At 42.0% G+C, this 14887-nt stretch overlaps 1 protein-coding gene across 15 annotated transcripts in view; it reads right to left on the bottom strand.

Annotated features, from left to right (window-relative positions):
• The window catches only part of DYNC1I1 (dynein cytoplasmic 1 intermediate chain 1), a 506528-nt gene that overhangs the window by 243603 nt on the left and 248038 nt on the right, over window positions 1-14887 (bottom strand). The gene's annotated exons all lie outside the window — the stretch shown is intronic.

The following is a 14887-nucleotide window of genomic DNA, read 5'->3' on the forward strand; positions in this document are numbered from 1 at the left end:
CAGAAGATCTATCAGGAATAAAACAAACAAACCCCAAATACCCACAGCTTCTCAGTACAAGGGGCAGTGTCATGAAGTTGAACTGGCCCTGGGCTGCAAGTCTGGACACTGGGGTTTTGGCCCACTTTGCCCCTGTGTTGCTGGGTGGTGTCAGATAGGTCCCTCAGGCTGACCCTCAGCTTTTCTATCTGCAAAACCAGGTCTTGTCCACTTCAAATGAGACCCCTCCATTCTGAGCAACTCTGATTTTTCTTGATTAAAGTTTATAAAGGGAATTTTCATTTGTAATACAGGATTCTAGTCCCTTAGGCAAGAGGGACAGAAGAAAAGTAACGCTTCTGGGCTTCCCTGGTGGCGCAGTGGTTGCGAATCCGCCTGCCGATGCAAGGGATACGGGTTCGTGCCCTGATCCAGGAAGATCCCACGTGCCGAGAAGCGGCTGGGCCTGTGAGCCATGGCCGCTGAACCTGCGCGTCCGGAGCCTGTGCTCCGCAACGGGAGAGGCCACAACAGTGAGAGGCCCGCGTACCACAAAAAAAAAAAAAAAAAAAAAAAAAGTAACGCTTCTCAAATCTGAAGAAAAAAGAGATGATTAGTGGAGTAATTTGTTCTCTATAATAGTAATGAGAGGATGATATTCCAGGGGGGAGTATAACATCTCCCATTTCTCCAGAAAAGAAACTAATACAGATCAGCATGTGAATTTGTTTAAAGATACGCTGACACAGCACAAATTGAGTGAAAAGGGTACTGGGCTAAGAGTGATAAAGTTTTAGTTTAGAATTCCCAAATGAGCCGTGACCATGTTAAAAAAGTTCTTTCTGAATATTTATGGAGCTCATCAAGAATTTTCAGATGTCTTTCACATCCATCATGTCAACTGTCTTCATGACACCGCTATGAAGCTTCTGGGCAGATTATCACCATCTCCATTTTATGGATGAGGAAAGTGAGATTCAGTAGGAGACATTCCCAAGTATATGCAACTCGTAAATGGCAGAACCAGGGAGAAAATTCTGTTGGCCTGAGTCCCGGTCCAGTGCTTTTGCCACCAAGTCAAACTCCTACCTGAGGTTCTTAATGGTGAGCTCTGAGTTACCCCCCAGATCTGAAGTGCCTCCTGCGTCACCCAGGAAACATCCACTCCTGGAGGCAGCAGAGTGGTCGCTAATCACAGAAGACTAGCCCACACTTACCACTATGTGTGTGATCTTGAATAAGTTACCTAATCTCTCTGTGCCTCGGCTTCCTCAACTGTAAAATGGAGATATTACTAGTTCTTAGTACTAGGATCAGTATGGGTAATGTCTATGTACCACATACATAGAATGCGTATGCCACGTACATGTTATATATACATATGTACACAATTTACACACATATTTAAAATAGTTTCTGAAACATTATTTTAGTATATAGATTTAATCAGTATCAGACATATTTTACTATATTTCTTTAAAATTTCCAGGAAATAGAGTATGTGTGTGTCTCTCTGAGAGAGAAAGGCAACATAACCATTTAGCCACAATTCCACATTCCCTAGCTCTCTAGGATCAATAGAAGCATACCCTTTTCGTATTTTTAAATTATTACTAGCAATGGCACAGACTCACTGTATTTTTTTCAGTAGTAGTAATAATAAAATGAAAGAAGATGCATACCACAGCTGGGAATTTCCATGTACAATTTCTAGGAAAACAAAAACTTCTTCTTTTCTATGAATCACTAAAACTGAGGTAAAACCGAAGATGAGCACAGAGTAGATACAAACAAACTAAGGCTGGTTTAGAAACAAGCCCAGCTGGCTGTCTCTGCGGCTCCACTAAGCACGACTGTAGCCCAAGCTCCACACAGGCCTGGGCCACGTGGGCCTCACTCACTCAGATGTCTGGACCACAGAGCGTACAGGAGGGTCAGGCTGGGGACCCAGCACTTCCTCCAAACCTTCTCACACAGAATTAGGGGAAAACACACAAAATATACTAGAAACAAAATTACCAAACAAGGTAAAAGGCTCAAGGTTTCAAAGCAAGAAATTCAGGTATTATTTTAAGTCCTTCTTGGGTTAAAGAAGTATGTTTTTCTTCCTGAAATGGGTCTCTCTTGAAGCATCTGAAAAAGAAAACATGACTAGACACCCCAGGACTGCTTGAGACAAAGCCCCCTCTGCTGTTTAATAGCCTGGAGCATCTTTCTGAGGCCCCAAGAGGTTCATCTTCATCTTAGGCAAAGAGATGGAAAGGAAACATGGGCTGGTAATGTACCACCACCAATTCAAAATGGGGTCACACCCGGCATGGAGAGATCACCGTGGAGTTTAGACTTCCATGGGCATCTGTGTGAGGCCCAAAGATCTCCACAGTCCAATTAAGAAATACCTATACCTGCAGCCAGGGATTCCAGCGCCTCTTGCTAATAAGATGCAAGCGTAAGCTGTAGGCCTATCTTGTTGGGTGACCAGCCATAGGCACTGGACAACGGGAAGCTGATCTGTAATTCGATAATCCACAAGGCAAATTGAAACCAACTAGTGAGGCAGCATAGCATAATGGTTAAGGCACGTGCTCACACAGAAACTGGGTTCAAATCCCCTCTCTGTCACTTACCAGCTGAATGGTATGTAAAAGCTTTGGACAAGTGACAAACCCCTCTAAGCCTCATGTTTCTCATCTATAAAATGGGTACATATCATTGAACTGTTATGAAGATTAAATGAAGCTAATACTTGTAAAATACTTAATTTAGTGTCTGGCACATAGTAGGTGGCTCTACTTCTATCTTTTTGACTGATTATAATAATGCTTATATTTGTTTCAAAGAATCAGAGAAGGCAGATTTATGAATGCTCTAAACTGATTTTCTAAAACAGTAGATTCAAAGGTTATCTCTGACAGTAAAACGTAAGAATCACACTCCTAATTTCTTTGTATGGCACATGGGTAGGTTTTGGCTGCCTGGGAGAGTCCATTTGGTTTTCCTTTAATTTCCCGGTTTTCAAAACTTTGCTTCAAGTGGTGTGAGTACCACACAACTGTTCCCAGCCCTAGCTGTTCCAGAAAGTCTGGCAGAAGGTGGCGCCCTTCCACGGCAAAGACCTTCCTCTTAGGTGTGTTCTCCAACTGTGTCCCCCACTTATGGGTCTCTCCCAGACCAGCCTTAGGGTCTGCACGTCTCAACTGATCAAGGATCTATCCATTCATACAAACCTGTGATAGAGACTTTGAGCGTCCCTAAGATACTTCTACAATTTTATCATCTGACAAAATTATCATATAACTATGTCTACAAGAGGAAATATATAGTAGTTATTTTCTTTAAAAGTACAAACACTGGGCTTCCCTGGTGGCGCAGTGGTTGAGAATCTGCCTGCTAATGCAGGGGACACGGATTCGAGCCCTGGTCTGAGAGGATACCACATGCCACGGAGCAACTAGGCCCGTGAGCCACAACTACTGAGCCTGCGCGTCTGGAGCCTGTGCTCCGCAACAAGAGAGGCCGCGATAGTGAGAGGCCCGCGCACCGTGATGAAGAGTGGCCCCCGCTTGCCACAACTAGAGAAAGCCCTCGCACAGAAACGAAGACCCAACACAGCAAAAATAAATTAATTAATTAATAAACTTCTACCCCCAACATCTTCTTTAAAAAAAAAAAAAGTACAAACACTGAACATTGTGCTTCTTATTTTTGCTCAGTCTTACCAGCTCATAATTCTTTTATTCAAGGGTGCAAATTAAACTACTTAGCAAAGGAGGGGGGGAAGCCACATTGTATTGTAGAATTAATGCTACTCTAATTCCTTTTCCTTCTAATTAGGCTCTAAAGTTCATGCAGGCTCTTCTATTCTGACTCTGGGATACCTTCTCCGCTGTCCCACCATCCCTCCTGCAAAGCTCATGCCCTCGCTACTATACACACACACACACACACACACACACACTCTCTCTCTCTCTCTCTCTCTCTCTCTCTCTCTCTCCCCCCCCCCCACTATAGCCCCTGTTACATGTCACTGTCCTCTTCTCATGTCTGACTTGACTGAAACTTACTTATTTATCCCTGAGTTATCTCTGTACCCTGGGGCTTAGTTCTGTGTCAGGCACAGAGCTGGCACTAAATAAATGTTTGAGGAAGAAAGGGAAGGAAGAAGAGAAGAATGCAAGGAGGAGAAAGAAGCCATGATGCAGGAATGTAAATTGAGAATTCAATTATCTACGCCATGGCAGCCATGGTATTACTATTAAATATAGGGTCCAGCAACTTGTGTTTTAATTACCCACCCCCACCTTCCCCACCGGTGATTCAGACGCTCACTAAAGGCTGAGCACCACTGATTTAGAAATATTAGAGTGTAGACATAGAAGCTTCATTGTTTCTAGATTCACTTGGGCCTCTCCATCCTGCAGCTTAGAGGATGAGGCCTCAGTCCCACAGAGCGGAGATGATATCTCTTGACCAAGCTTATAAAGTTCTATGAGACAGGCTGGGAACAAAGGTGAACAAAGATGAGAGGGTAAGAGGATGAGTGTCAGACTGCAGTGTGCAAAATATTAAGGGCCTGGCACAAGGGTCTATCCTAGATCTAAAACTAAAATGTCAGGCAGGGGATCCCAGAGACGCTGGGCAATGGAACCACGGATCCCTTACTCGCTGACCTGGCCTGGTCCTAAAGTGACGTGGGGCCCACATCTCCCAGGGCCAGGGCTGGACTCCCCACTAAAAGTCCCAGAGGCTTCTTCTCCAACTGGTCCTGTCAACCTGGCTGAGCAAGCTGGCTGAGCAAAGCCATATTGCACCAAAGTTGAAATGTTTCTTCCGAAAAGAAAAATCAGGTCTTGATAAAGAACAAAAATGGAAGGTATCTGAAGTCTGAGAAGGTTATTTGCCAGGGCTCAGGGTGTTGAGATCTATGATCTACCACTAGCATAGTCTAATTCACTCAGGTTTGTCCACTTGCCCTCAGTTAGACCTTATGCATCACAAGAAGAAAAAAACTCCCTTACACGAATCACTGTCTCCATTCCCCTTTCTGGTTTACTTGTAATGTCTTTGCCTATCCACCAGAAGGTTAGCGTGACTTTCCTGGCTACTTTCAGAGTTTCATTATCCAAGGAAGATGAAGTTCAAAACGCGACTTCATCATGGTCTATGATGTCTACCAACGTGGAAGAAAGTTACGGGTTGTACAGACTTACTCCCAAATAAAAGGATGAGAAACATATACATAGCAGTTGGAATTCTAATAAATATAAACTCTTTGGCTCTTCTCCCATTTCAAAGATGAAGGAAAATTTAAGAGAAACCTTACTGACATTTTAAAATGCAGTTAATATTTAAACATTATTTTTAATAATACAGAGAATAAATACTTGCAAAGCACAGATTTATCTACCAAAGTGGGATACCCTGGTTTTGTCCCTATTTTTGAAAAGACCTATATTCCCTTGAAAGCCATGAACAACAGAACTTCAGCTTCTGATGTCACTGCATCTGTGACCTGAAAATATGCAGTCACTGTTTCATGCGTACACGTGCAGTGCTAAAAAAAAAAAAAAAACAACTAGATTTCAAAGAAACTACTGTTAAGCTGCCTTTAAGAATTAAATAGGAAAATGATTTTTTTTTTTTTTTTTTTTTTTTGCAGTACTTGGGCCTCTCACTGTTGTGGCCTCTCCCGTTGCGGAGCACAGGCTCCGGACGCGCAGGCTCAGCGGCCATGGCTCACGGGCCCAGCCGCTCCGCGGCACGTGGGATCTTCCCAGACCAGGACACGAACCCGTGTCCCCTGCATCGGCAGGCGGACTCTCAACCACTGCGCCACCAGGGAAGCCCAGGAAAATGATTTTGACACGACAAAGATGGGTGGGGGTTGGTCTGGGATGGCAAGGATCAAAAAGCAGAGCTCTCTGATCAGAGACTTAAGATCAAGGCTGTCTTAATTTTTTTTAATTGAAATAAAATTTACATACTGTAAAATCTCCCCTTTAAAGTATACAATTGAGTGGTTTTTAGTACATACACAAACTCGTATAACCTCACATTTGTAATTGCACAAACTTTTCGTTACCTCCAAAAGAAATCCTGTACTCGTTGGGAGTCACTCCCTCAATTCTCCCTCCTTCAGCCTCTGGAAACCACTAATCTACTTCTGTCTACTTTCATATAAATGAAATATTACAGTATATGACCTTTTGGGTCTCACTTCTTTCACTTAGTTTGTTTTAAGGTTCATCACATTATACCATGTATCAGAATGTCATTCCTTTTTATTGATAAATAATATCCCATTGTATGGATATACCACATTCTTTTTAATCCACCCATCAGTTGGTGGACACTTGGGTTGCTTCCATTTCTGTCTATTAAGAACAATGCTGCTATGAACATTTGTGTACAAGTTTTTGTGTGGGTGTATGGTTTCAATTCTCTTGGAATTGAATTCTTTTTGAATTGGTATATATCTAAGAGTGGAACTGCTGGGTTAGATGGTAATTCTATGTTTAACTTGTTGAGAAACTGCCACACTGTTTTCCAAAGTAGCTGTACCATTTTACATTCTCATTAGCAGTATACAAGGATTCCAATTTCTCTACATCCTTGTCAACCCTTATTATTATCTGTCTTTTTGCATTATAGCCATCCTAGTTTGTGTGAAGTAGCATCTCATTGGGATTTTGATTTGAACTTCCCTGATGGTTAATGATGTTGAGCATCTTTTCATGTGCTTATTGGCCATCTACATATCTTTCTTCAAGAAATGCCTATTTAAATTCTTTGCCCATTTTAAAATTTGGTTATTTGTCTTTTTGTTGTTGAGTTGTAAAAGATTTTTATATATTCTGGATACTAGACCCTTATCAGATATTATTATTTGCAAATATTTTATCCCATTCTGTGGGTTGGCTTTTCACTTTCTTGATGGTGCCTTTTGAAGTACAAAAGTTTTAAATTTTAATGAAGTCTGATTCATCTATTTTTTCATTAGCTGCTTGTGCTTCTGGTGAAATATCTAAGAAACCACTGCCCAAGGTCACAAAGATTTACAGCTACGTTTTCTCCTAAGAGTTTTATAATTTTAGCTCTTACATTTAGGTCTCTGGTCTATTTTGAATTAATGTTCCATATATGTGAAGTAGGGGGGTTCAACTTCATTCTTTTGCATATGGATATCCAGTTGACCATGCTTAATTTTTCTTAATGTTCAGTGGCAAGATTGAGCAGGGGGGCAGAGAAAGGCTTTGTCATGAATACTGCTCCTTGGTGATGCCCATGGGCCCCAAGCAGGAGCCAAATCTGACTGTGGGAGGATAGATTCAAGAGGAGGCACCTCATCACCTGAGAGCTTCCCAGGGGTCATGAAAGCCTTCAGAGCACCCGAGCATGTCATCCATCACTGGCATTAGCATCATCAAATTCTTCCCGAATCAGTCAGACACAATACAACTCATATTCTGATGCTCTAATTTTGGACCACAGTGAATTCTATACAGCAAACTTGATGTTCCTGCATTTCATACTCAAATAAGTGAAGGAAACTGCACTAATATTACGGTACTATCTCTATTGGACTCATAAGGGAACCCAGTAATATCGGAGATCTGGCTCCAGACTACTAAAGTGTTAAGCAAGAGGCTGCTGTGGAGATTTCAGATGCCATCAGCTGATCCTCACAGATGCACGTATATCAGAGTGGATGATTCATCTTCTAACCCATCACCAATACTGGGACGCTGACTACCCTCACACTAGAATTTCTGTTTTAATGTCACAGTACAAGAGCCTATGTGAAGACAAAAGCCACAATAAGAATATACCAAGCATCTAAGAAACTCTTCCAATTTTACAAATTGAGAATCACGAAGACTCTCCACAATGGTCTCTGAATAGCAGTCTCATAGTGTTCAGTGACTGGAAATTATAATGTTGAGGATATGCTGGTTAAACCTGGTGGCAGAAGTGTGGGCCGTAAGGTGGCAGAGTCAGGAGCTCAGATCAGAAGCCAGGAAACAAGAGGGGTCGTTGTACTAATGGGCAGTCTCTCGAGCAGGGAAGAAACCTGGAAGTCAAGCAGATAACACCAGGAGCAGATGTTCCCAGAGACAAAGAGTTATTTGGCCAGATGCCAAAGTAGGTCAAGGCCAAGGAATAAAAGAATGTCTGCACTGGGTCCAGATTCAACCCTCCTGGGTTTTATTCCTGCTTATTTGCATGTGCGTATTTCATCCCCAACACACATTAATGGTGCTGCCAGTGACTTTCTTCTCCTGGTGCTGCTTATAAAATTCCTTGAGGTTTCTCAAAGAAGAGCCCCTTAAGACAGTGAAAGTGATAATGGTGCCACTTTCTTCGTTGTCCAAAAATTTTATGTGGGTACCCACAAAGGACTTGATAGCTGGCACAGGAACTACTTCAGCCAACATCTTTATCAGCAACCACAAACCATTTTTGAAGCACAGATCCTTACAATAAAGAGAGGATGAGGAGATTGAACATATACAACAAAAAGCAAATAAGAATGAAAGGTAATAAGAGCCAACATGAGCAATTCACATCATCATCAGTGGGACAGGAGAGTATAATAGGAAGATCACTATGTGTTTGGGTAAATGAAGCAAGTTTCACTGAGAACCAAAGGCCTGGTGTAAGTCTTGAAGGATAGGCAGAACTCAGTCGTAGAAAGGAATGAGGAGGGTGCTCCAGGGAGGAGGTGCTATATATGCAAAGATCTAAAGACTGAATTCACATTTTATGCCTGAAAGACCAGGTTTTCAGAATAGAAGTTTTACACCGAGTAGCAGTGGAAGATCAATTTAGAGAGGTACACTAGGGCCAGATGATTAGAGGGCTTTAAATCTCAGGCTAAAGATCTTGCACTTTATGCTGCAGACAATGAGGAATTACTGAAAGTTACTAACAAGCTGACGGCTTCAAAGAGACATTTAAAGTGAGGCAACTGTGTGAAGAATGGAGTCTCAGTCTCCCCCTTTGACAAACGAGCGACCAGAGTCTATGCGTGGGGCCTCAGAAGCTGAGGTGGAGAAAAAGGGGAACTGAGAAAGGATCTACAAACAGAGGCCGGATGGGTTCAGTAACTAAACAAAGAATCCAGGCAAAGCACTAAATCAAAGTGGGAATGACTACTGGATTTGTGGAAACGTGGTCCCGGGTGATAAGAAGGCACTCAGTGGTGATGCCACTGGGAACAGAAGGAAAATGCTGTAGTTTGGTGATGTTGGAAAAGAATTAAAGCAGTTCATTTGGTATGGAAGGTGAAAGAAAAGGAATAAATTGGGGATTATATCAAGGCTTCATGCCTTATGGGAAGAAAGTAAGTAGTGTAACTGGAAGACATCGGGGAATCCCGAGAAAGTTCTGCTTTGGGATAAAAATGAGTACCTCAGTGGATGAGTTTATAGTGAGGAGTTTTCCAATTGTATGAAGTTTAAGACCAAAGCTATGAAAAGAAGACAAAGCAGAAAATGTGGTCCTGGCAACCACCCACCTAGAGCCACATGGGAAAATACTGCATCCATAGAAGAAGAGCATATAGAGACCTAAGGACATAGAAACTCATGAAATATGAAAGAAGTTTTTAAAAATGACAAAAGGTCAACTTGTTTTCCCAACACTGTATACTGGTGTAATTAGGTGTGACATACCGAGGACTGGCTCCTAGATTCGAGAATGGGACACCACACGGAGGAAAGGTGGCGATGGGGTACCACACGCAGGACGTGAGCCTAGCACTGAAGCCCCTTCACACACAATTTATCCCTTCTGTTCAGAGAGGGTGCTTTTCTCCAAGGCCTGAGAAGCAGCTTGATGGTTGACCTTTTCCAATTACCTCAAGGAGGATCAGTTTCCATTTTCTATGTTCACATTTAAAAAATCATTTGAGGAAGTATTTATCTCATTTCGATGATATTTGTCTCTTACTGTGCAGAGATATTAGTCTGGCAGCTAAACCATTTTTCCTGAACAGAAGCAAATGTCAAGTCTGGCTCAGTCAACAGGCACAGTTAAAGGGTCTGCCTTAAACTTCATCACACAAGTAAATCTTGCAAACTCCCGGGATGAGAGAAGAATCAAAATAGTCATGGTTATAACAGAGCTTGGCAATATTGGTGGGAGTTCTGCTATCAAGTGCCCACTTTACAAAGGAAACTGAAAGTTCAGAATTATAAGATCAGAAGGTAAGGAAGTGCGTTTTCTCCAGTATTGCATATAAAGGACAACAATGATATAAAAATTTTGTAGATTGGCCTTTTATTGACTTGATATTTATGAAAAACCTTCTGTAGAAGTTGTAACTTCTAACTTTATAAAGCTATAAAATTACAGAAATCTTTAAGTCACTGAGTACCAAACTATAAGCATACATCCCTCCCAACTGACCATATTAATTTTTCTGAAATGGAATAATAAAAGGAATATTGTTTTGTGAAAGTCCAGCTGCAAGTGTGGAACAGAAAATATCCCATAATTGCTTATTCAAGGTTCTTGAGGGTAGAGAACAAAGTCGAGCAGGTAACAGCTCTCAAGAAATGTTTGGGGACTTGATAAAGGAATATTATAAGAGGTAAACAAAGTGTTTTCTCCCTCTCTTGTGACAAAATTTTTATTGGATCTGTTAAAACCAATTTATTGAAGTTTTTCATGGGTCAGAATTCATTCTATGCTTAAAGATTCCGAAATGCATTTTACCATTACCTTCTGATACACACACACACACACACACACACACACACACACACCCCAAACCGCTATTTCATATTTTAATTTCTGTAGAAAGTGTGATTAGGTGTTATTGAAAAGGCAGAGATTGTCAGTTTGATAAAAATACAATCCACATCATTCTCAAGAAAATTGCAGGCACTGTGTCCAAGGGAAACCTTAAAAATTAATTGAAACCAGAGATCTAAACATAATGCACAAGAACATTTGAAAAAACATGGAGAATAAGCCAAAAGAGGCCTACTTTATCAAAGGCTAATGAGATTATTACTGTTCTGCTAGGCAAATGAAAACAACCTGAAAACATGAAAAGACCTCTAGAACTGGCAGGTGAGACTTCCTCAAACACCTACCACCATCTTGAAGGATATGTGTTTTTTCTGGTGCCTTTAGAGAGTTGGTTTAACTTCTATACTTAACAGAGTGATCACTCTGTTCTGCCACAGCAGTTTGGGATGGTGCGTGGTGGATTCAGGAGTAATACCCTCTCTTTCAGCCAAAACAAGAGGCAGAAGAGAAGGCTGAGAGAAGAAGAGGTCACCACCACCTTCTAACAAAGTCTCCCAAGGACTGAAGGAACCTCTAAGTTCCTCCTTGAGGGAAGGAACAGCCAAGTCCTTCACGGCTTCAGTTCTTCCTCATTCTCGCTTTGCTTCCAAATATTTCAAAAACCCTACTAAGGGTTTAATATACTAAGACATAGAGGAAATATAATTGTGAGGCTTCAATAAAATCAGAAGCCACTAAATATTCCTATATGTTATTGAGCTTAACAATTTGATGTGAAGGGCCACAAAACACTCTCATTACTCACTGATGTCTGCTCATCATTGAGAATCTCTGTCTCCCTCCCCGACTCCCCTTTTGCTGACTCAACACATCTCCCTGAAGACCGGCAGTCTCATGGTGGCATTTGCCCGTATGTTCCCTTCATAAGACAACAAAAAACATTTGAAATATAACCCTTTCCTCAAACTTGCTCATTGCAACTCCAAATTTCAATGACATTTATTCACTTCCCAGTCAATATAAACTTTCTATCCCATGATCTTTTAACTTACTCTTTTTATCTCATTATTTCATTTTTTACTTCTACCATCTTCAATTCACTCAATTATTATAACAGCCTAAGAAATAAAAGTATTTTGGGTACTTTCATAAGCAGCTGCCTGGTGAAAGATGAGTTACACTTGATTTACAATTTTCTTGAAGCCATTTTTTTTTCACCCTAATTTCTCTATGTTGCCACTTGTTTTGCTGATCACATAGCTAACATACAAAGCATACAAAAGTGAAACATTTGTGCTCCTGGCCTAGATGGAGTAACAGAGACCAGATTTATCCTCCACCTGAAACAATCAAAAAAAAGGACAGCAGTTTGAATGAAACAACAGTTTGCAAGACACTAAAGGTCAAGCAATGAAGTAAAGGGATACATGAGAGCAGGGAAACGTATGATGAGTCCTATAATTCCCCATACTCACTGCATTGAGAGTTTTAAGGCCATCTGTGATGCAGGGAGAGAACCCAAGTGAAATCCAGCAGGCTCATTAAGTTGAGGAGACAGAGCTAAGAGTCCAGGGAGACCACAGCAGCTAGACTTTACAGTACAAAATAACAGAGAAAAGAAAACTCACAAAGAGAAAACCTACACCTTCAGAGGATACCCCTGAGGATTCAGCTTAGTACTGATCAGCACATGTATCTGAGGAAACCACCTGAGGCCAAGGGAAGAACTACCTGAAGGAATTAGAGGTAACAGTTCTGGGCACTCACACAGGAACAGGAATGTGCCTGTTCCCACCCACCTGTTCCCAGGCAGGAAAACCTCAAGATGTATGGGGCATTGTATAGAAAGCACATAAGGGTCTTGCCTCAATAGCAGAATTAATTAGCCATAGACTGAGTACTGCTCCAGTCCCAACTAACAAATCATAAAAACAAGACTTGAAAGAGTTTCCAAGTGAACTGACTGTATCTCAGAACAAATCTCAAGATTTACAGGAATTCAAATATATCTAACACCTAACCAAGTAATATTCACAATGTCTGACTTCAATCAAAAATCAGCAGACATGCAAAGAAGAAAGAAAACACAACTACAATGAAGAGAGAAGTCAATCAATTGAAACTGATCCAAAACTAATACAGATGATGGGACAGCAAGTAAGGATATTAGTTAATAAAACTGTATTTCATGTGTTAAAAATTCGAGTAGAAACAATGGAAGGTTTTTTTTAAAAGACACAAATAGCACTTTTAGAGATGAAAAGTACAACGTATGAAATTATAAATTTACTGAGTAGGCTTCATGGAATATTAGAAATTGCAAAACAAAAGATTAGTGAAGACAAAATATATCAATAGAAACTATCCAAAATAAAACACAGGTAGTAAAGGAAAAGTAGATGGAGCAAGTTAACTGTGGGAAAACCTCAAGTGACCTCATATATATGTCATTTGAGTCCCCAGAAGAAGAGAGAATAGAAAAAAATTCTGAAAAAATAATGGACACATTTTTCCATATTTGTTGAAAACTATAAGCCCAATGATCCAAGAATCTCAATGAACCCCAAGCACAGGAAGCATGAAGAAAACTACCTCTAGGTATATCATAATCAAATTGCTCAAAATCGATGAAAAAGAGAACACTGCAAAAGCATCCAGGAAAAAAAAAGACATTATACTCAGAGAAATAAAGAAAGGGATGAGAGCATATTTCTGGTCAAAAACAATGCAAGTGAGAAGACAATGAAGCAACATTTCTGAAGTACTGGAAGAAAAAGACTGTCAACCTAGAATTCTATACTCAGTTAAAACTATGTCAAAAATAACGATATAACAAAGACGTTTAAGACATAAAAACTAAAAGAATGCCTTAACAGAAGATCCTAACTCTAAGAAGTGTTAAAGGATATCTACCAGACAGAAGGAAAATGATGCCAGATGGAAATATGGCTCTACACCAAGGAAGGACATCAGGAAAGTATTGACTACATGGGTAAATACGTAAGATACTTTCCTTATTATTTAAATCTCTTTCAAAGCTAACTAGCTGATCAAGATGGTGGAGTAGAGGGATGTGGAACTCACCCCACGCCATATACACATCAAAAACACACCTACATGTGGCACAATTCTCATTGGAAACTAGCAGAAAGACTCCTGTACAACAAAGGCTGTAAGAAAGATGGAACTGGGTAGGAAAAGAAGAGACGCCATCAGGTCAGGACCTGTACTCCTGGGACGGGCCTCAGAGGACAAGGGAGATTACATGGGTGGAGATCCTCCCTGGGAGTGAGTTCTTCAAGCCACATGTTGGGCACCCCAGCCCTGGGGTCCAACACAGGGAAGATGAGCTCCCTTGGCTTGTTGGAGGGCCAATGGGACTGGCAGGAGGGCTGTGGGAAGCACAGACGAGTGAAGCATGAGGAGCACATGCACGAGTGCTTACTCCCCAAGCAAGGCAGAGAAGGCGTATTGGAACCGCGCAGGCAGCTGACTGGTTTACTGCAACTACCCTGGGTGCCTGCCCCTGCTCCAGCCCCACTTACTTCACATTGCAGCTCCACACTGGAGCGAGGACTGCCACAGCTGAGGAGAGAGTTCAGCCGTCAGACACAGCGGTGGCTCAGACCTGAGGCAGTCTGAAAAGGGCAGGGGCAGCCATTACTGGCACTCGCACAGGCAGCGCATCAGAAGCAGCCCTGACCTCTGGTCATGGCCAGACCACTGTAGCCCGTGCCGCAACACACGTGAAGGGCCCACACGGGCACTGCCTGCCCTGCAGCACAGCTCCACACCAGGGTGGCAGTGGTACAGACTGAGGGAAGAGAATGGACGTGAAGGATAAAGAAGACTCAGACCCCAGAGCAGGGTCTGAGCAGGGTGGGGGCAGCCAGTACTGGCAACTGCACAGGCAGAGCGTCAGAAGCAGCCCCAACCTCTGTATGGAGCCACACTGCTGCAGCCTGTGCCCCATCACACCGAAAGCCTGCGCGGGTGCCTCTTGTTCCAGCACTGCTCCCCTCTGGGGCAGAAGTCCTGGTGCTGGGAGCAGGAAGAGCTCACACTGAAAGAGAACAGAACCAGCACAGACCTGACCCCTCAGAGCTTCTGCCTCAGCAAGTTGGGACCTGACCCTGCTCCCAATAGGGTG

This window comes from Leucopleurus acutus (genome assembly GCF_964270905.1).
Source record: "Leucopleurus acutus genome assembly, chromosome: 9".
Classification (NCBI taxonomy): Eukaryota; Metazoa; Chordata; class Mammalia; order Artiodactyla; family Delphinidae; genus Leucopleurus; species Leucopleurus acutus.